The sequence below is a fragment of the Orbicella faveolata genome, unplaced genomic scaffold (genome assembly GCF_042242905.1).
Source record: "Orbicella faveolata isolate gen_17 unplaced genomic scaffold, um_ofav_v1 contig_26, whole genome shotgun sequence".
NCBI lineage: Eukaryota > Metazoa > Cnidaria > Anthozoa > Scleractinia > Merulinidae > Orbicella > Orbicella faveolata.
In genome coordinates this window covers 15,124,736-15,144,706 of record NW_028301554.1, presented here as the reverse complement: position 1 = coordinate 15,144,706, position 19,971 = coordinate 15,124,736, and the positions used below count along the sequence as shown (strand labels likewise).

General features: G+C 39.5%; 1 long non-coding RNA gene across 2 annotated transcripts in view; it reads left to right on the top strand.

Moving 5' to 3' along the window:
• The first annotated feature begins 871 nt into the window (after window positions 1-871).
• LOC149108256 (uncharacterized) overlaps window positions 872-19,971 on the top strand; it is a 33,806-nt gene continuing 14,706 nt past the window's right edge. The window contains exons 1-6 of one of the 2 annotated variants that reach the window (XR_016209047.1): window positions 872-1,097; window positions 1,334-1,388; window positions 6,995-7,096; window positions 13,910-13,968; window positions 14,223-14,275; window positions 16,092-16,188. This is a non-coding gene — a long non-coding RNA (uncharacterized LOC149108256). Of the gene's footprint in view, window positions 1,098-1,333; window positions 1,389-6,994; window positions 7,097-13,909; window positions 13,969-14,222; window positions 14,276-16,007; window positions 16,189-19,971 lie in introns of both variants that reach the window. The other variant, XR_016209045.1, reaches the window with a different exon arrangement.

The following is a 19,971-nucleotide window of genomic DNA, read 5'->3' as shown; positions in this document are numbered from 1 at the left end:
GAGAAAACCAAATTTATGTTTTTTTTGAGTAGGCAAAACTAGCTAGCTTTTAACGTCGAAACCCCAAAATGTAAGCTGTTCATCAGGGGATGCATTGTGATATGCATTTATTTTATCAGAACAAGTTCAAAAGAAGAACCAAGAATAGAAGTAAATTTAGAAATTGCGGTTTTCCTTTAGAACATAAACAACAACAGCAATCCAGCAGCCTTACTTTTAAAATGTTTTAATAAAGTATCTACCTAATGCGCTGCAGGGATTTTATTGGTATAACAATGCTCTTTAGGAGAGCACAAAGCATGAAGCTCACGAATCATGACGAATGCTTACGCTGTAATCAGCCTTTTTCGACTTCCTGTCTTGATTTAACTGATACGTAATATTGGTTTCTCATAAAAAGAGATTGCTCATGAAGGTTGGAGAGGCTTTTGATCGAGTTCCTCCTCTCTAGAGTAGTAAAACAACAATGGGTTGTATATGAATTTAAATATAAAGCGTGCATTGCGAATTATAAAGGCTACAACGTGACCTACGCATTGAGGTGCGCAGAGACTCAGGAGTGCTCACGGGAGCCGATATACAAAATATCCACTCCGCAGGGCTTAGTGCGCTGGCTGGGATTCTTAAGCATTGGCATAGAACTTGCTGGGAAGCCCGCTTCAAAACAACTGCTTGCTTACTGGTTTAAACTCGGAAGCTTATCCTAGCTGGAAAATGCGCATTTTTGGCATGAATCTAGCTGGTAAATTTTAATGTGAGGTTTTCCCTGGTAGACTAGCTCCATTACCAGCCGCCACTCTGGAAAATTAGCCCCGGGAAATTAGCATGCACTCATCAACCGAAGGCAATTCGCGCGAAGAACGGACTCAGGGTGCCGCCTAGTGATATGGTCACTTAGGATTCGTCTATCCAGGCATGCGCTGCGTCATATTACACAGCAGTTATATGACCCCTGTGTGACAGCTGAGCTGTCGACTTTGAAAGCGAAAACGTTGCTATTGCAGGCACGGTCACGTCCCAGCCAAAGCTTTTGGCTACAGCGCTCTACAGAGTCGGGAACGGTTTCTTAATAAGAGAGTTGATTTTATTTCAACAAGGTAAGTTCCCTGTGCTTTCTCTTGTCTGTTAGCTGTGTAGTTTCAGACCTACTCTGCTATTCTGTATTTGCCGTTATTGTTCTGACCAAGTTGGATAACAATTAATTTTATGTGCATTATCCCCGAGCATTATCTTCTTGGTGTGCTTTCCGTTTAGACAACCAGATCTTCTTGTTGTTTAACACATGTCGAAAATTCTTGATTTACTTAGTTAGATGTTTACAATTTTGTTTCAGCAATCGTCAGAATCGTTTCGTGTAACGCTATTGCAGCTAAAGACCATTTACTGAGGTATGTCAGTCTTGTAAGCTGTTGTATGTCTTTCGTGCAATAGTACCGGGAATAGTATCGTCTTTGACAAATGCTTATGCGCGCCGTCTACTTTAGATGTAACATGTTTACTTGTACAGCTAGTAAGCTTATATACACTTAGTATTCAAATTTAAATCAAATTCTAGGCACAAGTATTCTCATCATATCGCGAACATTTCATCTGAGTGTGTGCTTACCATACATCGACAGACAGACAGACCAGGACATTTTGAGCAAAAGTCGCGGATTGTAGTTGTTTTGTTTTTCGCTATATCGTTTTTGGGCTATTGATACTGTTATATTTATGATACTGCTATATTTATGGAAAATGGAACAGTTCGTTCTGCTCGGAATTTTTAGAATAATGGTAATGTGGCAGAAACTTTAAGAGAACGAAATCTTATTATCTGAACTTATGAGCTGTTGTTTCCTTTGATTTTAAACTTCTTCCGAAAAGATATTCCACCGTTCCCTTGGGTGTCCCTGATGTTTTGCAACGAAATTTACGTCTTGAAGTCTCAAGGGTAGAATTCTGTGAGCGACTTTCGTGCTTCATTTCTATGATTTCCAATCAGGTTATTCTTAGTTTAATAGCGTGCGCGAATATACGTATGTATATTTTATTTGTATGAGTTCGGCTTGAACGCGTCCCAAGCAAGGAGACAAACTAGGTTTTATACATAGCTTAACATTCCGTTGTTTCTACATTCACAAAGCTTGTTTTAAGAAAAAGGTAACTTGGATTTCCAGGGTTACAAACGATACAATTTTTTGGCGTTTGTATTTTCGTGCAATTTTGACGCAAATCCCGAAAGAACTGTATCGCGATGCAAAGCAGCGAAATTTTATCGCGTGTACCATAGTTTCTTGAGCGGCGCGTGACGCCAGAATAACAGTTCATTTTTTTAGGCTTGCCATAAGTCGACTCTTTCTTGAAGCGGAACAAGTGCAACTGCGAGAAGCCTTCTCGTTCCGCCAACACGCACGAGTTGAAATTTAATTTATTTAACGTTGGCGCGAAAATATCGTTGCCCACCGATGACCAGATATGATGACCTTTCCTCGAAAAAACACTCTCTCAGGCCACTCCTTCCTAAATACGAAATAACTGAAGCATGTTTGGTTAACATGATACCGGGTTAACGTTCATACTAGTACGAACGAAGGGCGCTAAAAAATGCCCAAATTTTGAATTAGGGTAGCTGCTGTGGTCTTGCAAATGTTTATGAAACATATAGGTCGACTTGAGATAAAGATGAAGTTAAGATGAAGAAAAAAAAAACTTTTAGCCTTCGAAAAGGCTCCCGGCGAGGATAGAAAAAAACATTTGGCGAGCGCGAAACAGAATAATTCGGAGAGTGAATCGATCAGGGCGGGACAGGGTAGCCTGTAGACTTATATTTTTGATGTGCCTATCCACCGTTTGTGATAAGCCTGCAACAAATCAATCAATGAGGTAATTAGACCTGTCAGGAAGCTACATTTTCTGTACTGGCAAACAGATCTAATCGACCTAATCATTTAGCCAGGCCCGACGTAAGTAACATGTTCACGTAATATTTCAAATTTTGTCCCTCCAGAGCCAATATTTAGAGAGCTTAAAACATATTTTGCAATACCGAAATGAGCCTAAAGAAATTATTAGCAAATGATAGAGGTGTCGAACTCTGCTAAGCGACATGTAGATAACAGCGGAAAGTCCGGAAACCACGCCCTTGACCGCTTGGGAAAAGTTTTCATCTTTGTCGGCTAAAAAACCACAAAAATTTGAAACCGCAACGGGAAAGGAAAACTTTTAGACAGAAACGGAGGGTCGCACTAGTGGGAGATAATTGTCAGTACCAAATTTCAAATTTATTTGCTTGGCGATGTCATCCCAACCTTTGCGGGCTTGACTGCTGTTGATGCGATCGAAATTCTCGGCTCACAGGTTGAATAGCATTTTTTCTTCGTCATCTGACCATCTTTCATAAGGGACCGTTCATTTTTTATAAGGTAGGGGGGGCTGGTGGGATTTGGGGGGGGGGGGGCCATGCGAAAAAAAAAGGCTTTCGAGGGGGGGCCATCCCAAAAAAATAAGGGGAAAAGGGGGGGTCATGTGAAATATTTTAGTAAAACTTTAAAATGGCATAATGTTTGAATATCAAAAAAATTGCTATAGGATAAACATAGAAGGCAGGATACAAATTTATTACAAACTCTCCTTCTGCTTTAAAAAAATGTTTGGCGACAAAAAGCATTTGTAGCTACTGAAAAGAAGTATTTAACACTTATTTTCGAATGCAACTTTCACTGGCACTCATCATCTTCGCTGTCGTCGAGTTCTTCGTTGCCGCTTGTGCTGCTATGGGAGTCTCTTTCACCAATGCTGCAAGAAGCAGCAATGCTTTCCGTCAGAGTGTACTCTTCAGGGTACATGAAGGTGTAAACATAATCTCTGACTTCCTGCTCAAGGTTTGTGGTGATTCTGCTTCTTGCAGCATTGGTGAAATAATTCCCTTCCAAGAGCTGTGCGATGTATGGCCCATCTCTTCTAAATAACGACGTGGCAACATCCACAACTTTAATACACTCTTCCGGGACGGCCGTTCTAGGAGGGTACACAAGGCATTTTGGAAGATCATTTCCTAGCAGGTTTCCAACACAGATTTCATAAACTCGTTGGACGTTGTTTTCAGTCCCCTTCCTCTTTCTTTCATTTGACTTTCTGCGGTTTTCTTTTTTCCTTCTCCTTTTGCTGATGTGCTGTTTGAGTATGCCCTTGAATATGCTGTTATAATTACTCTTCTTATTTTCTAGTGCTTCCATGTCCTGCGTGACCTTCGTCAGCTTAGCTTCTATACATTTGATCTGTTTTACATTAAAACTGTGGGCAAATTCTTCGCCCTGCTTCAAAGCAAGCCAATTGGACTGAAAGAGTGTGGAATCGTGTTCCTTTACATCTTTCAATATGACATTCAACTTTTCCACCATTGCTCTGTGCTCTTTGATGGAGAAGTTCAGTTTTCGTCCATCACTGGGCTTCAACTGGTACCCTGGCATGGAAAACTCACTCGCCCTTTCTGAACAGCCATCCGCACTTAGAAAGATTCCTTCTTTTGCTTGTAAGATGTCAAACTGCCCTGGATCGTTCAGCTGTAAACCTTTTCTTAAACGACTCGTCGCTTTCGCCATTATTGCGCATTTTGGAATGAGCCTCTTTCATGATGCTCATGTAGTAATGCACTCTTTTCCCGATTGGAAAAGCCCTTCATGGGTATGTTATGGTTTAAATTTAGTTTTGGCTAAAATTTTCAAACCAATTGGATTTTCATTTCTCTTTGTTCTGAATTATGACAATGAACTTGAGACGTTGAAAATTAAGAAATTTTAAACCATAGATAAATTTAAACCATAACAAGTATGCTAAAATTTATAAAAAGTAATTCACTATTTGCAAGATTTGAGAACACTCATAGCTTTTTGTTCTACCTGCACAGGGCAACATTTATACATACCTGTCACTAGAGTAGAGGGAAAAACCTTCCAAATAAAGACATCTGTAAATTAAATGTGACAATGCGTTTCACACAACACATCAACAGATTTCCAGTTTTTTCACAACACTTCGTACTTGGTTCAGTATCACAATGCAGGAGCAAGGAAAGACTCTGTTCCAGGCCACTGTTACTTCCGTAAGATTGAGAAGTTTATGAATGAGCACTACGAGGAGGGGGAGAACTACAGGGAGTTTCTAAAGTTGTCCTGTCAAGAAAAGGAAGGAGAAATTTGTTCTCTTTGTTGTGAATGGACTGGACCACCCATAGAAAGATACCCTAAACCAGTTCCTGACCATTCCTGCCTACCGGAATACCACTACCTCTCCTACCAGAAGACCCCAAAAGAAGGGCGTGATCCAGATGACTGGCAGCTAAGGGTCCAAGCGAAGAAAGAGCATGGAAGTGGCAGGCTGGTTTTATCTGACCCAGAGAGCGTTGCTCTGTTTGCAGATAAGTTTATTGTCAAATCAAAGTTTGTGGTGGATTATCTTCAGCATCTTGAAGTGCTGGAATTAAAAAGGAAAAAGAGAGCAGGAGAAAAGGCAAAGTTAAGTAGGGACGCAAAAGATAAATCACAGGAGGATTATCCTTGGACTGAGTTGTGCGAAGATCTAACCAAGCTTAAAAAGCTCCGTGTTCCAGAACTAAACAAGTACTTGAACCACCACGGGCTGAAGCAGCATTTGAAACGTAGCAAGAGTGAGAAAGTAAAGGTAATTGTAAGAAATTCATGCTTACAGCAGAAGAGTCCTCTCAGAGCTGGCCAACCAACACTGAGAAATGCCAGGACATTGACACAAAATGACAACAGGGCAAGTGCTGACAGCAGTGAAACGGATGGAAGTGACAATGATGAGTATGACAGTGATGCCATTGACTCTGGGGGAGAAGATGACTCAAGTGACGTCATTCTTGCATTCATCAATTCAGATGAGGAAGATGCCAATGAGAGGCCAAATGCCACACGCTCAGGGCGAGCCATAACTAGGAGATTCGACATTGACTTCTCTTTCTTTTGATTTGTTTTTTAAACAACAGCTCTCTGTAGTATAGGGATTCTAATTTTGTCTTCATAGTGAGCACAATAACGTGAAGTAGGGGCATAATAGAGAAATATTAAAAAAGTTGAAATCTAAATATTGTTTGTTCAATTTTTCTTTGGGGGGGGGGTCATCCCAAAAAATTACCGCTATAAGGGGGGGCCATATGAAAAAATTGGTAAGCTGAGGGGGGGTCATGCGATTTTTAAATGGTGCTTCCCAAATCCCACCAGCCCCCCCTCCCTCATAAAAAATGAACGGTCCCTAAGATCGTTTTCCAGTATCTACGGGTTCAGGATCAGGAGACGATTGGGAAGACGAAGATGACGACGTTTGTGAAGCACTTGCTTGCATGGACCTGGTCGGTAGAGCGCTTTCCTGCGCAATGCTCGCATGTGAAGTGCTCGGTTTCGTTCCCCTTCCAGTCATATCATTGTAGACGGGAGCATACTGCGGGTATTCCATGCTATCGCCGTAAAAACCTTGAAAACCTCGTTTTTCATGTTACGCTGACAAGCGTTGACAGTTACCGCTGTGATTCCCATTGTTTGGCTCGACTTTTCGAAAACCTGCCTGCCCCACCCAAGCACTACGGCGTCTTTGATGTTTTGCCGATTCGCAAAGTTTTTGCCAAAGCGAAAAACCTGCGGTCGCACTAGGCAAAGGCCCGCGATGACAGATTTCCACCGCAAAGTGAACAAATTCTGGCAAAGATTTCCCAAGTGCGACCCATACCTATAGCACAGTCAGACGGCTCCACTCTACTTAAAATTCCTCCTCATAACAGAGCATTTTGTTCTTGTTAGATAGCACAATCAGTATCAAACTTGCTATTAATTGCCCTTAAAATAAAGACGTTTTGATCGTAATATCAGTCTCAATGCGTTTACGTAATTTCAATGTGATGTTCTATAAAAAAGGCTTTAACAGAAAAAGAGACTCTAGCTTTCCATATTTTGCGACTCCGTTTGAACTGGCCTCTTTGGAGCATTCTTTGTTTCTGTAGGGAATCGTGAATTGATGCCGCCTCGAACAATCGTGGTGTTGAAGGAAACATGAGGGGCACACCATTGGCTACCGAGCTCCAGTTCACAGCACGAGGAAAAGGGTTTGCAAAAATTAATGAGCTAGTTACTTCTAACCATATCTTTGTTAACTAACAGAGAAAAAAACGTTAGAGAACTGAAAAACGTTTGTGAACTATTTAGTGGTTGTTTAATGCTTAAAGACCACATGCTGAATGGTATACAGGAAGTGAGTTAACCGCTTTCTCACTAACCGAAAGTGTCCCGTGACAGAGCCTCCCAACAAAAATGAAGTTACCTCTTTAACGGCTCATCGCAAGCTAATTTTAGGTGATCTCGTTGGAGGCTTCAACACATGGAAGGTTGTGCCGCGAAAGTATTTGTTATCTCTGAAGGGAGGTTTGGAAACACCAAAGGATTATTTTACCTGTAGACGACTGCTGGTAATTTTCCCAAATTATCCCAGAATCCTAATGTCTTTTCGAGAAATTCGGAGCATTTCCACTTAGTCCCAACACGGTTATGAACAAGTGTTTGATCTCAAAAGACTTTCCTAAACTGGCGAAAACACGTCAGCTAATTAGGAGAAACGTCTAGTCCGTCTAAAATGCAATAAAGTAAGCTTAATGGAGATAAATTTTGCTTGAAACATGTAAACCTAACTTAATATTTAGAGAAGTGTTTGTGATTTCGCAAGGGAGTCCAAACTTCTTCTGAACATCTTAATTTAATTTAAAGAAGTGATGGTGATCTCACAAGGGATTCCAAAACTTCGTAACATCTTAACTTAATTTAGAAAAGTGTTTGTGATCTCGCAAGGGATTCCAAAACTTCGTAACATCTTTATTTAGTTTAGAAAAGTGTTTGTGATCTCGCAAGGGATTCCAAAACTTCTCCTGAACACCTTAACTTATTTTAGAGATGTGTTTGTGATCTTGCAAGGGATTCCAAAACTTCTTCTAAACATCTTAACTTACTCTAGAGAAGTGTTTGTGATCTCGCAAGGGATTCCAAAACTTCGTAACATCTTAACTTACTTTAGAAAAGTGTTTGTGATCTCGCAAGGGATTCCAAAACTTCTTCTGAACACCTTAACTTACTTACGAGAAGTGTTTGTGATCTCACAAGAGATTCCAAAACTTTGTAACATCTTTACCTAGGGACCGTTCATTTTTTATCTGGTAGGGGGGGCTGGTGGGATTTGGGGGGGGGCCATGCGAAAAAAAATGGCTTTCGAGGGGGGGCTATCCCAAAAAAATAAGGGAAAAAGGGGGGGTCACGTGAAATATTTTAGTAAAACTTTAAAATGGCATAATGTTTGAATATCAAAAAAATTGCTATAGAATAAACATAGAAGGCAGGATACAAATCTATCAGAAACTTTCCTTCTGCTTTAAAAAAACGTTGGGCGACAAAAAGCATTTGTAGCTACTGAAAAGAAGTATTTAACACTGTTATTTTCGAATGCAACTTTCACTGGCACTCATCTTCATCTTCGCTGTCGTCGAGTTCTTCGTCACCGCTTGTGCTGCTATGGGAGTCTCTTTCACCGATGCTGCAAGAAGCAGCAATGCTTTCCGTCAGAGTGTACTCTTCAGGGTACATGAACGTGTAAACATAATCTCTGACTTCCTGCTCAAGGTTGGTGGTGATTCTGCTTCTTGCAGCATTGGTGAAATAATTCCCTTCCAAGAGCTGTGCGATGTATGGCCCATCTCTTCTAAATAACGACGTGGCAACATCCTCAACTTTAATACACTCTTCCGGGACGGCCGTTCTAAGAGGGTACACAAGGCATTGTGGAAGATCATTTCCTAGCGGGTTTCCAACACAGATTCCATAAACTCGTTGGACATTGTTTTCAGTCCGCTTCCTCTTTCTTTCATTTGACATTCTGCGGTTTTCTTTTTTCCTTCTCCTTTTGTTGATGTGCTGTTTGAGTATGCCCTTGAATATGCTGTTATAATTGCTCTTATTTTCTAGTGCTTCCATGTCCTGCGTGACCTTCGTCAACTTAGCTTCTATACATTTGATCTGTTTTACATTAAAACTGTGGGCATTCATCAATTCAGATGAGGGAGATGCCAATGAGAGGCCAAATGCCACACGCTCAGGGCGAGCCATAACGAGGAGATCCGAAATTGACTTCTCTTTCTTTTGATTTGTTTTTCAAACAACAGCTCTCTGTAGTATAGGGATTGTAAATATTATCTTCACAGTGAGCACAAAACGTGAAGTAGGGGGATAATAGAGAAATATTAAAAAAGTTGAAATCTAAATATTGTTTGTTCAATTTTTTTTTTTTGGGGGGGGGGTCATCCCAAAAAATGACCGCTATAATGGGGGGGCCACGTGAAAAAATTGGTAAGCTGAGGGGGGGTCATGCGATTTTTAAATGGTGCTTCCCAAATCCCACCAGCCCCCCCTCCCTCATAAAAAATGAACGGTCCCCTACTTCAGAAAAGTGTTTGTGACCTCGCAAGGGATTCCAGAACTTCTTCTGAACATCTTAACTTACTTTAGAGAAGTGTTTGTGATCTCACAAGGGATTCCAAAACTTCGTAACATCTTTACTTACTTTAGAAAAGTGTTTGTGATCTCGCAAGGGATTCCACAACTTCTTCTGAACACCTTACCTTAGGGACCGTTCATTTTTTATGAGGGAGGGGGGGCTGGTGGGATTTGGGAAGCACCATTTAAAAATCGCATGACCCCCCCCCTCAGCTTACCAATTTTTTCACATGGCCCCCCCTTTATAGCGGTCATTTTTTGGGATGACCCCCCCCCCCAAAAAAAAAAAATTGAACAAACAATATTTAGATTTCAACTTTTTTAATATTTCTCTATTATCCCCCTACTTCACGTTATTGTGCTCACTATGAAGACAATATTTACAATCCCTATACGACAGAGAGCTGTTGTTTAAAAAACAAATCAAAAGAAAGAGAAGTCAATTTCGGATCTCCTAGTTATGGCTCGCCCTGAGCGTGTGGCATTTGGCCTCTCATTGGCATCTTCCTCCTCTGAATTGATGAATGCAAGAATGACGTCATTTAAGTCATCTTCTCCCCCAGAGTCAATGGCATCACTGTCATACTCATCATTGTCACTTTCATCTGTTTCACTGCTGTCAGCACTTGCCCTGTTGTCATTTTGTGTCAATGTCCTGGCATTTCTCAGTGTTGGTTGGCCAGCTCTGAGAGGACTCTTCTGCTGCAAGCATGAATGTCTTACAATTGCCTCTACTTTCTCACTCTTGCTGCTTTTTAAATGCGCAAAATTCCAAAATGCGCAATAATGACGAAAGCGACGAGTCGTTTAAGAAAAGGTTTACAGCTGAACGATCCAGGCAGTTTGACATCTTACAAGCAAAAGGAGCAATCTTTCTAAGTGCGGATGGCTGTTCAGAAAGGGTGGGTGAGTTTTCCATGCCAGGGTACCAGTTGAAGCCCAGTGATGGAAGAAAACTGAACTTCTCCATCAAAGAGCTCAGAGCAATTGTGGAAAAGTTGAATGTCATATTGAAAGATGTAAAGGAACATGATTCCACACTCTTTCAGTCCAATGGGCTTGCTTTAAAGCAGGGCGAAGAATTTGCCCACAGTTTTAATGTAAAACAGATCAAATGTATAGAAGCTAAGTTGACGAAGGCCACGCAGGACATGGAAGCACTAGAAAATAAGAAGAGCAATTATAACAGCATATTCAAGGCACACTCAAACAGCACATCAACAAAAGGAGAAGGAAAAAAGAAAACCGCAGAATGTCAAATGAAAGAAAGAGGAAGCGGACTGAAAACAACGTCCAACGAGTTTATGGAATCTGTGTTGGAAACCCGCTAGGAAATGATCTTCCACAATGCCTGGTGTACCCTCCTAGAACGGCCGTCCCGGAAGAGTGTATTAAAGTTGAGGATGTTGCCACGTCGTTATTTAGAAGAGATGGGCCATACATCGCACAGCTCTTGAAAGGGAATTATTTCACCACAAACCTTGAGCAGGAAGTTAGAGATTATGTTTGCACCTTCATGTACCCTGAAGAGTACACTCTGACGGAAAGCATTGCTGCTTCTTGCAGCATTGGTGAAAGAGACTCCCATAGCAGCACAAGCGGCGACGAAGAACTCGACGACAGCGAAGATGAAGATGAGTGCCAGTGAAAGTTGCATTCGAAAATAACAGTGTTAAATACTTCTTTTCAGTAGCTACAAATGCTTGTTGTGGCCAAACGTTTTTTTAAAGCAGAAGGAAAGTTTGTAATAAATTTGTATCCTGCCTTCTATGTTTATTCTATAGCAATTTTTTTGATATTCAAACATTATGCCATTTTAAAGTTTTACTAAAATATTTCACGTGACCCCCCTTTTTCCCTTATTTTTTTGGGATGGCCCCCCCTCGAAAGCTATTTTTTTCGCATGGCCCCCGCCCCCAAATCCCACCAGCCCCCCCTACCTTATAAAAAATGAACGGTCCCTTATTTTAGAGAAGTGTTTGTGATCTCGCAAGGGATTCCAAAACTTCGTAACATCTTTACTTACTTTAGAAAAGTGTTTGTGATCTCGCAAGGGATTCCACAACTTCTTCTGAACACCTTACCTTATTTTAGAGAAGTGTTTGTGATCTCGCAAGGGATTCCAAAACTTCTTCTAAACATCTTAACTTATTTTAGAGAAGTGTTTGTGATCTCGCAAGGGATTCCAAAACTTCGTAACATCTTTACTTACTTTAGAAAAGTGTTTGTGATCTCGCAAGGGATTTCACAACTTCTTCTGAACACCTTACCTTATTTTAGAGAAGTGTTTGTGATCTCGCAAGGGATTCCAAAACTTCTTCTAAACATCTTAACTTATTTTAGAGAAGTGTTTGTGATCTCGCAAGGGATTCCAAAACTTCGTAACATCTTAACTTACTTTAGAAAAGTGTTTGTGATCTCGCAAGGGATTCCAAAACTTCGTAACATCTTTATTTAGTTTAGAAAAGTGTTTGTGATCTCGCAAGGGATTCCAAAACTTCTCCTGAACACCTTAACTTATTTTAGAGATGTGTTTGTGATCTCGCAAGGGATTCCAAAACTTCTCCTGAACACCTTAACTTATTTTAGAGATGTGTTTGTGATCTCGCAAGGGATTCCAAAACTTCGTAACATCTTTATTTAGTTTAGAAAAGTGTTTGTGATCTCGCAAGGGATTCCAAAACTTCTTCTGAACACCTTAACTTATTTTAGAGATGTGTTTGTGATCTTGCAAGGGATTCCAAAACTTCTTCTAAACATCTTAACTTACTCTAGAGAAGTGTTTGTGATCTCGCAAGGGATTCCAAAACTTCGTAACATCTTAACTTACTTTAGAAAAGTGTTTGTGATCTCGCAAGGGATTCCAAAACTTCGTAACATCTGAACTTACTTTAGAAAAGTGTTTGTGATCTCGCAAGGGATTCACGTAAGCGCCAAACCACCCTCCTAATGTTTCATGAAGGCTATATTTGCTTGGTTTATATATTTCTGGACCAAGTTTGGCAGATGAGCTTTCTTTGTTCTCCAGTTTATTTTAATTTGGAAGTTGTGACAAAATGTCAGATTATGACGTCATATTTGATGACGTCACCAAAACGTGCTCCAATTTTTGTAAAATCTGATAAAAAAGATTATGTCATTGGAAAGGCCTTGACTTGAGGAGTAAAATGCCGGAAACCGTTTTTTGCTATGATGATTATTTTTCGAGATATGGTAAGTTAAATATTTTTTTGTTGCCCCCCCCCCCCGGAATTTGCTTAACCATACTATCCTTCTCAAGTCAGTCTCTCTGGTTTATTTTTTTCAGGTTTATTCTAGGAAGGCTAATAATCTAGAAAAATAGCAAGCTTGATGTTGTCAAAAATCGTATGGTTTAAGAAATTTGATTTTCGGCTTTGTTAGGATGGTATTAATAGTAAAAAACGGGTGACGTCACAGGTTATGACGTAACAAAACTAATTTTAACGCAATAACACTAGAGGGATAATTTTTTATTCCGATTTTCTTCGTTATTTTTGCTTTAGTCATCTGGCACATCACATGTGCAACATAGCTACATTTGCTGGAACAAAATTACGGCTCCAATTTGGGGATTTTTCTCAAGAGGGGGACTCCATATTTTGCAGAATTATTTTTCATATTTAAAAATGCCATATTTCATTTAATTTTTGTGATATGGACAAAATTTTTTTCAGTTTTCAACTCCCCTTGATGTGCTCTTTCGAACACAGTAAAAATATGCATATTAAAAACTTCAAAAGTGGCAAAAAACATGACGTCATCACTGTGACGTCACAACTTTGACATTTACTGACATTTTTCACGTAAATAGAATTGGCAATAGGTCTCCTGCTCATCTGCCAAGTTTGGTGTAGAAAGAGTCAATACTTTTTAAGTAATACGAAATAATGTGAAATACCCAAGAACTGACGAAACATTTGAGGGGTGGTTTAACCCCTACGTGATTCCAAAACTTCTTTTGAACATCTTAACTTATATTAGAGAAGTGTTTGTGATCTCGCAAGGGATTCCAAAACTCCTACAGTTTATTTAACTAGATGAATGCTGTAACAAGGTTTTCGAAAACTGCAGAAAAAAAAAAGAAATTCACTACCTATACTAAGAGAAATACCTCAAAACACTCTTTGGTTCTCCTGAAGGTTCCTTGAACATCGTAGTTTGTTACTATTCAACTGTATGAGTGTTTTTTAATTTATGACAGTTTCCTAATCATTGAAGGGTTTACAAAGATTTTACTTAGAAGAAGTGCAGTTACATATAGGTTATTTTAAACAATTATACCCATTTACGTGAAGTGTTATTATTTACGACTGTTCTTCGCTATTGTATTTTATTGTGTTCACATGATGTAAGTTTCTTCGCAGGTTCTAGAGTGAAACGTGGAGTACTTTGTTGGTGTTTTGCTGAACAAATTGCATTTCAGGTATGATATAGGCTTTCCTGCAATTTGAAAAGGGAAAAAAAGGGACTTGCGTCCATATAGAGGTGTTTTTTTAACAGTTAGACACGAGTTTTTTTATGAAGGGAAGAGTGTTTTTTTAGTTTTATTAGGCAATTTCAAAGATAAAGGTACAAGACTGTCAATTTTTCCTTTTGAAGGTCAAAAAAGTCAATACCATTTTTCAAGATAAAGATCAACGCGCGCATGCTAAATGTGTTCCTTTCCTTTTTACACAGGTTGAAAGAGAGAGTTGACTGTGAGACCATTTTGCGTCAACACTGTAATTCAGGTAGGTAATTCACCTCATATAATAACGTTAAGGACTGCAAAAAGATTCTAAGGAAAGCTCTTTTTAACAGCTCAGTTTCACGAAAATAAGTAGACATATGGTCAGCTTCATATTACTAATTTCTGGTAGAAATGCTAGCGTCGGACGTGGTGATGGTTGTTGAGCATCTGACATAAGCAGTTAGAAGAAGTGTTATGCAAATGAAAACTGGAATTATGCAGTTTACAAGCGTCGAGGTCAAGATAGTGCCTTCCTGGCAAACGTTTTGTTTAGTAAAGCATATTAAATAATTAGTAGCGTTTAAATCAGATATAATTAATCAGTAGCAAGATTCAGTTTTCTGTCAGAAACTCGAAAGCTTCCAGTAGAAAAGATCCAATGCAAAACTGGCAGCCTAAATGTATGTCGCCCAGAAGAAACACTTCCCTAAAGGAATTAAAACTATTTACCTTGAAGATTAGGACAAAATAAATCACTGTGTCGAGTTTTAAGGCTATCTTCTTCTCTAATTGGAGATCATAATTACATATACGTTATCAAAAAAGTGAAAACGAGGCTACGTAGGCCAGAAGCGTTTTATTCTTTTATAATCCGTTAAATAAGTCTCTACTTTGTAACCTTTAAACCAAAAAACGCCAAAGCGTTTTTAGTATTTTGTTCCATTTGCTTTTTTAGTGTGATCACGTTATAAGAAACGTGACCAGACAACAGAGGGCATTGGTAGCCATTTTTGCGTATGGTCAGTTAGAAAAATAGATCGTTAGATGATGTTGTAGCTTCCTAGAGGGACGCTGTTTGGGCAAGAATGCACTTTCTTTAGTGCATCTGCTAACGAGGATTAGGATGTTTTGGATTATAGATTCTGGGTACGATTTCTCACAAGTGCCGCCAACACTTGACTCGGAGCTGCAGTTGGGATTATAAGAAGATATATGGTCTTTCATATATTCACTTGTAGTTGGGACTATGGTTGAAGGGGCAGGTGCACCAGAGCAGTTTTGTTTTCTCACAATTCTTTCAAAATTTGCAAACGAATGAACTATTAATATTGCTCTAGCCCGAGAATGAAAACTAGTTCAAAATGTCCGCTAGTTTTTCTCAATGTCGAGTTTTTCTATTTGTAGCTAGTAAGGGGCAATTAATACCGTCTGGATTATAGATTCTGAGGAACAGGTACGATTTCTCATAAGTGCCACCAATACTTAAAGATATACTCGGGGCTGTCAAAAAGTTATGTCGTTAAGTTTGAAGCGGGCAGGTACACCAGAGCAGTTTAAAAACTGGAATGTGCGAGCTCGGGGTTCATTTCCAGCCCTTGTTCCTCCCATTATGGACTGAGAGGAAAAATTCAATTACAATTTGCAAATTAGTAGAGCTAACTCTAAGTATTGAACAGATCCGAGCATAAAATCCACTATAGTACATTTGAAATTATCTACCAGTTTCAAAAGGTAACTAAGGCAGTCTGAACCTGGGTTCGTTGCGGTATTGGTTTCCTAAAAACGCTGACAACCCTAAACAGCAGTGGTAGTTAAGCAATTAATTTATCGTAAGTTTTACTTTTCTAGGTATTGATCATTTTATGGCAAAATAAATGGTTTCTATAGATTTTTTTACAACAAACATCTAATTCTATTGGATTTTACTTTTTTTTATGCATGCTACATCTCCATTGAAGCCTGTATACATTTGGAGGAAAAAATGCAAAATACTTTGCATTTTTCATTAACAGCTGAATGGAGCAATGAGTTCTTGTAGTCTTAGTGGCCTTGGACACAGTTCAGTTATGATACATTCAGCGACAATTGTTTTGCAGAGGGCTATAAATTACTGCTAGCTGAATTATTGCATGGATGGAGAACTGTCCTAATCTTACTGCCATTCAATGATAATTGTAGTGTTTCCTTTTTGAGGTAAGTAAAATTTTGTTTTTTCATGTTCACTAGTTAATTTAGTTATAATTAATTAATTAATTAATTATAATTAATTAATCGATTAATTATAACTGAGTCAAATTAAGTAATTGATTAATTAATTAGATTCAACGGAATTTTAATTTAACTAACTCAATTAATTAAATTAAAATTGAATTAAAAAGTTATTTATACTCTTCCTGGCTGGCGCAAAAAGTAATGTAAAAATTGCTGGGAAAACCAGCGTTTCTTAAGTTGTGCTGGCTGGGAAAAAGCATTCCCCAAACGGTTCCTGGCTGGCAACTTCATTTAGCTATCTTCTACTAGCTGGCGGTGCGGAGCGGATATTATTTTCCCACGGTTGTTAATTATTAACTATTTATCTCTTATTGGATGTCAATTAATACTTTCGAGCAACAACAAGTCAATTTTAAAATTTTTCCGGTTGAGCACTCCTGGGTTGTAGAGATGCACTGATCCTAATTGGAAATCCAATATGGCGACGTCTTAAGTTGAATGTTTCTTTAGAAAGCTACGCAAGCCAGAAAACCTACTATTTTTTGTTCTATTGTCTTAGGCGTAATTTGGACAATTTTCAATGCATTCTGTGCGCTCCAGTTTACTTCATTGTAAATCGACTAACGCCTGAAGGGCGGACGTCAAACGTGTAACCTCAAACCACAGTTAGACGTTTGCGGTGGCGTGGATCTCTATTATATTCTGAACTCGTCATGGTCAACGGTTCCGTGATCGATTTCGTAATTTGAACTTCTGCAAAGAGAAGTAAACGGTCTGAAGAAACTTGTTAACCAAAAGACATATCTTTGCCATTACCACTGCTCATGCACCTAGTGACTGACACAAGGCATAGAAGGTATAGAATAAGTCGTATTTTCATGTCTGATTCCAGTCTTAATTCAGCAAAGAATCGGATGTGACTATGGTTCGCACGTGCATTTAAGATTTTTTTTTTTTTGATAGAGAACCACCTTTCGTGACTTGAAAACTAATAAGCTAATTTCGAATTCTGGCCTGATTCCAGCACTTAAGAAGTTAAGTAGACAAAGGTAAATTTATACTGGCTTCAGTGGTTTAATTGTTTTTTTAAGTGCTCTCATCATGGTAGAAACAAAGTTTTCAAGACAGAATCAGAATATAGCCATAAGAAGAAGAGCTCCCTGATAACTGAGCTTGGTGTGAAGAGCATTTTTTTTGTTAATGATACGATATTTCTAGAGATCTTTCAAAATACGTAATCATAACGTGCACTACGTAAGTACAAGTCTGCTCTCTTTTCAGCAGGAATAATAGCAGGAATTTTAAATTAGCGTTGTTTTGACAATGGGTCACGTAGCTACCGTCATTCCGGATTCTGATTGGATTGCAGAGTAAAAAACACATTTCCAGTTCAGTGATGCGACTAAGGTCAATAAAAAGTATTATGTTCAACTCAGCATTAAAAGCGATGAAGAATCAACGATGAATCGCAGAGTATAGTGAACAAAAATAAGGAATCAAATGATTAATTGATCATCGTGAAAGAACTCGTTGCCCAAACAGGTAATATTTCTAAATATCTTTCACGAAAATTTACGTGATCACTAGGACGTATACATATGCATAAATTAAAATTTTGCTTTAACAGGAAACAACTTACTCTCATTTGTTTTACAATGTACGTGCTTTAATATTGGATCCTAGTCAGTTTCAATTGTCTGCGACCCTGGGTGTGACCAAGGTGAATAGGGTTTTGAACTGTTTCGTTTACGTCAATCAGGTATAAATATAATCAAAGATATGAATTTCATATCAGTGCGAAGAGCCCCGTTTCACAAACACATTGATCTCAACCAATCCTAAAGTCTGAGTGATCAGAGTTAAACTGTCAGCGTTTGAGGAAGAACACAGCCCGAGGAACAACACAAATGGAATCGAAGCGAAGAAGACTGGCTCCCGTACAGCAGACAACTGACTCAGCGTCTGCCGTAGTACCCTGGCTACCTATCAAGACCACATTCTGTAAGCCCCTTCCTTTGAGCGGAGAAGGAGTCGTTTCAGCTAACATCAAGAGGCGCACAACGTTTGCGATCCGCATCCGGCCGGCACTGCAACCGATATGTGTTAACAAAATGCAGACAGATGAGGAGGCAGACGAGGAGGGATATGTCGAGGTCGAAATAAGCACAAGAGAAGCGATCTTGAAAGCTAAAAGACCATACTTTGAGATCGAACTGGGACCGCGTACTGAACCAAGTGGAGGTCTAGAGGAAGGGAAAAAAGTTTCCTACTGGTTCAGTTTCAATCGTAATGACAGGGTCCTGAAGTACGGCAAGGGATACATCATGGAACAAACCACTCTGTTAACGAAAAGCTTCCCTTTCCCAGAAACGGAAGAAGATCCGGATCCCTGGGAATTCATCTTTCGTCCAGACACAACGAAAGAGATCGTCATCAAAGACGTCGAAGGAATTGAAGTCCTGGCAATGCTTGAAGATCCAAAACAGTGTGGAACGTTCTTATCCTTGTCACAGGTTAACATGCATGATCGGGCTACCCAAGCATATCGCTCTATTTGTCAAGCTGATCAAATAAAGCTACAATCACTCGTCGACGTGCAAAAGAAGGTATCTTTTTATCCTCACCCTCTGACGTACAACTGGTCTCCTCTGGTTCTCGACAGTTCCAAAGCAACACTTGACATACTGTCTACCAATCACTTCACGATGTCAGCGAGCCTGCCAGCCACTTGCCGAGAATTGTACGAAAATGTTAGCTCCCCAGGCGTAGCCTTAAATTGGCCCTACAGCAATCCCAGACTCTCCGACGCAATCAACTACAGCATCAACACGGAGGGCAAAATCCTTAACAAAAAGCTTAAGGAAAAGGAGGCAAGAGGCGACTTTCAATATCTGAGAGTGACCGTGGGATCCGATCGCGGCTCCTCGCCAGGAATCCCGTACGTGTTAGAGATTTGGCCGGCGACATCCGAGAGTCCAATCCATAACCATGGCAACGCCTTCGCCGTGATAAAAGTTCTGTATGGAGCGGTAAAAGTTACAGTTTACAACAAAACGTGGGATGACGAGGAAAGCCAAGAAGAGCTAATGAATTTCACAGCAATCCAAGGTGATGTAACCTGGATCTCTCCCAACTGGTTCCAAACGCACAAGCTGACAAATGAGTCGGATCAGCTGTTCTGTGCAACCATTCAATGCTACAAGTACGGCCAGGATGACGAGCTCATGTGGCCATATTTCGATTACTTGGAAGGTAAAACAGTGAAGGAGTTCCTGCCGGACAGCGATTTTGAGTTCCAGAAACTGCGGGAAGATTTACTCCAAGAGTACCGGTGTGACCATCCTGGTTCATAGAAGAACTTCATGGAGGTATTTCTCCTATCCTGCCCACGAAGTCATTGTCACGACTTATACTTGTATTAATCGGGGCTTAGGAAAAGAGATTAAAATAGATACCGTAGAAGTAAATTTTCTAGTGCAGTATTCGTTAAGAAATTTTCCAGATAAGTTCTTCCATCATTTTAAAGTTAGTTTTGATAAACCAAATATGAAATTCCGCTTCCGTACTTTAGTCGGTTGCTTTAATCATTTTGCAGTTATCTGTTGTAAACGAACCATGAAACTTTAGTTAGTTTGACTAGTTTGGTGAATTTTTATTAATTATTAGCAAACAAACTACGAAATTCCGCTTCTGTACTTCAGTTACTTCGATCACTTCTTAGTTAGTTACAGCAAACAAGCCATGAAATTCTGCTTGTGTACTTTT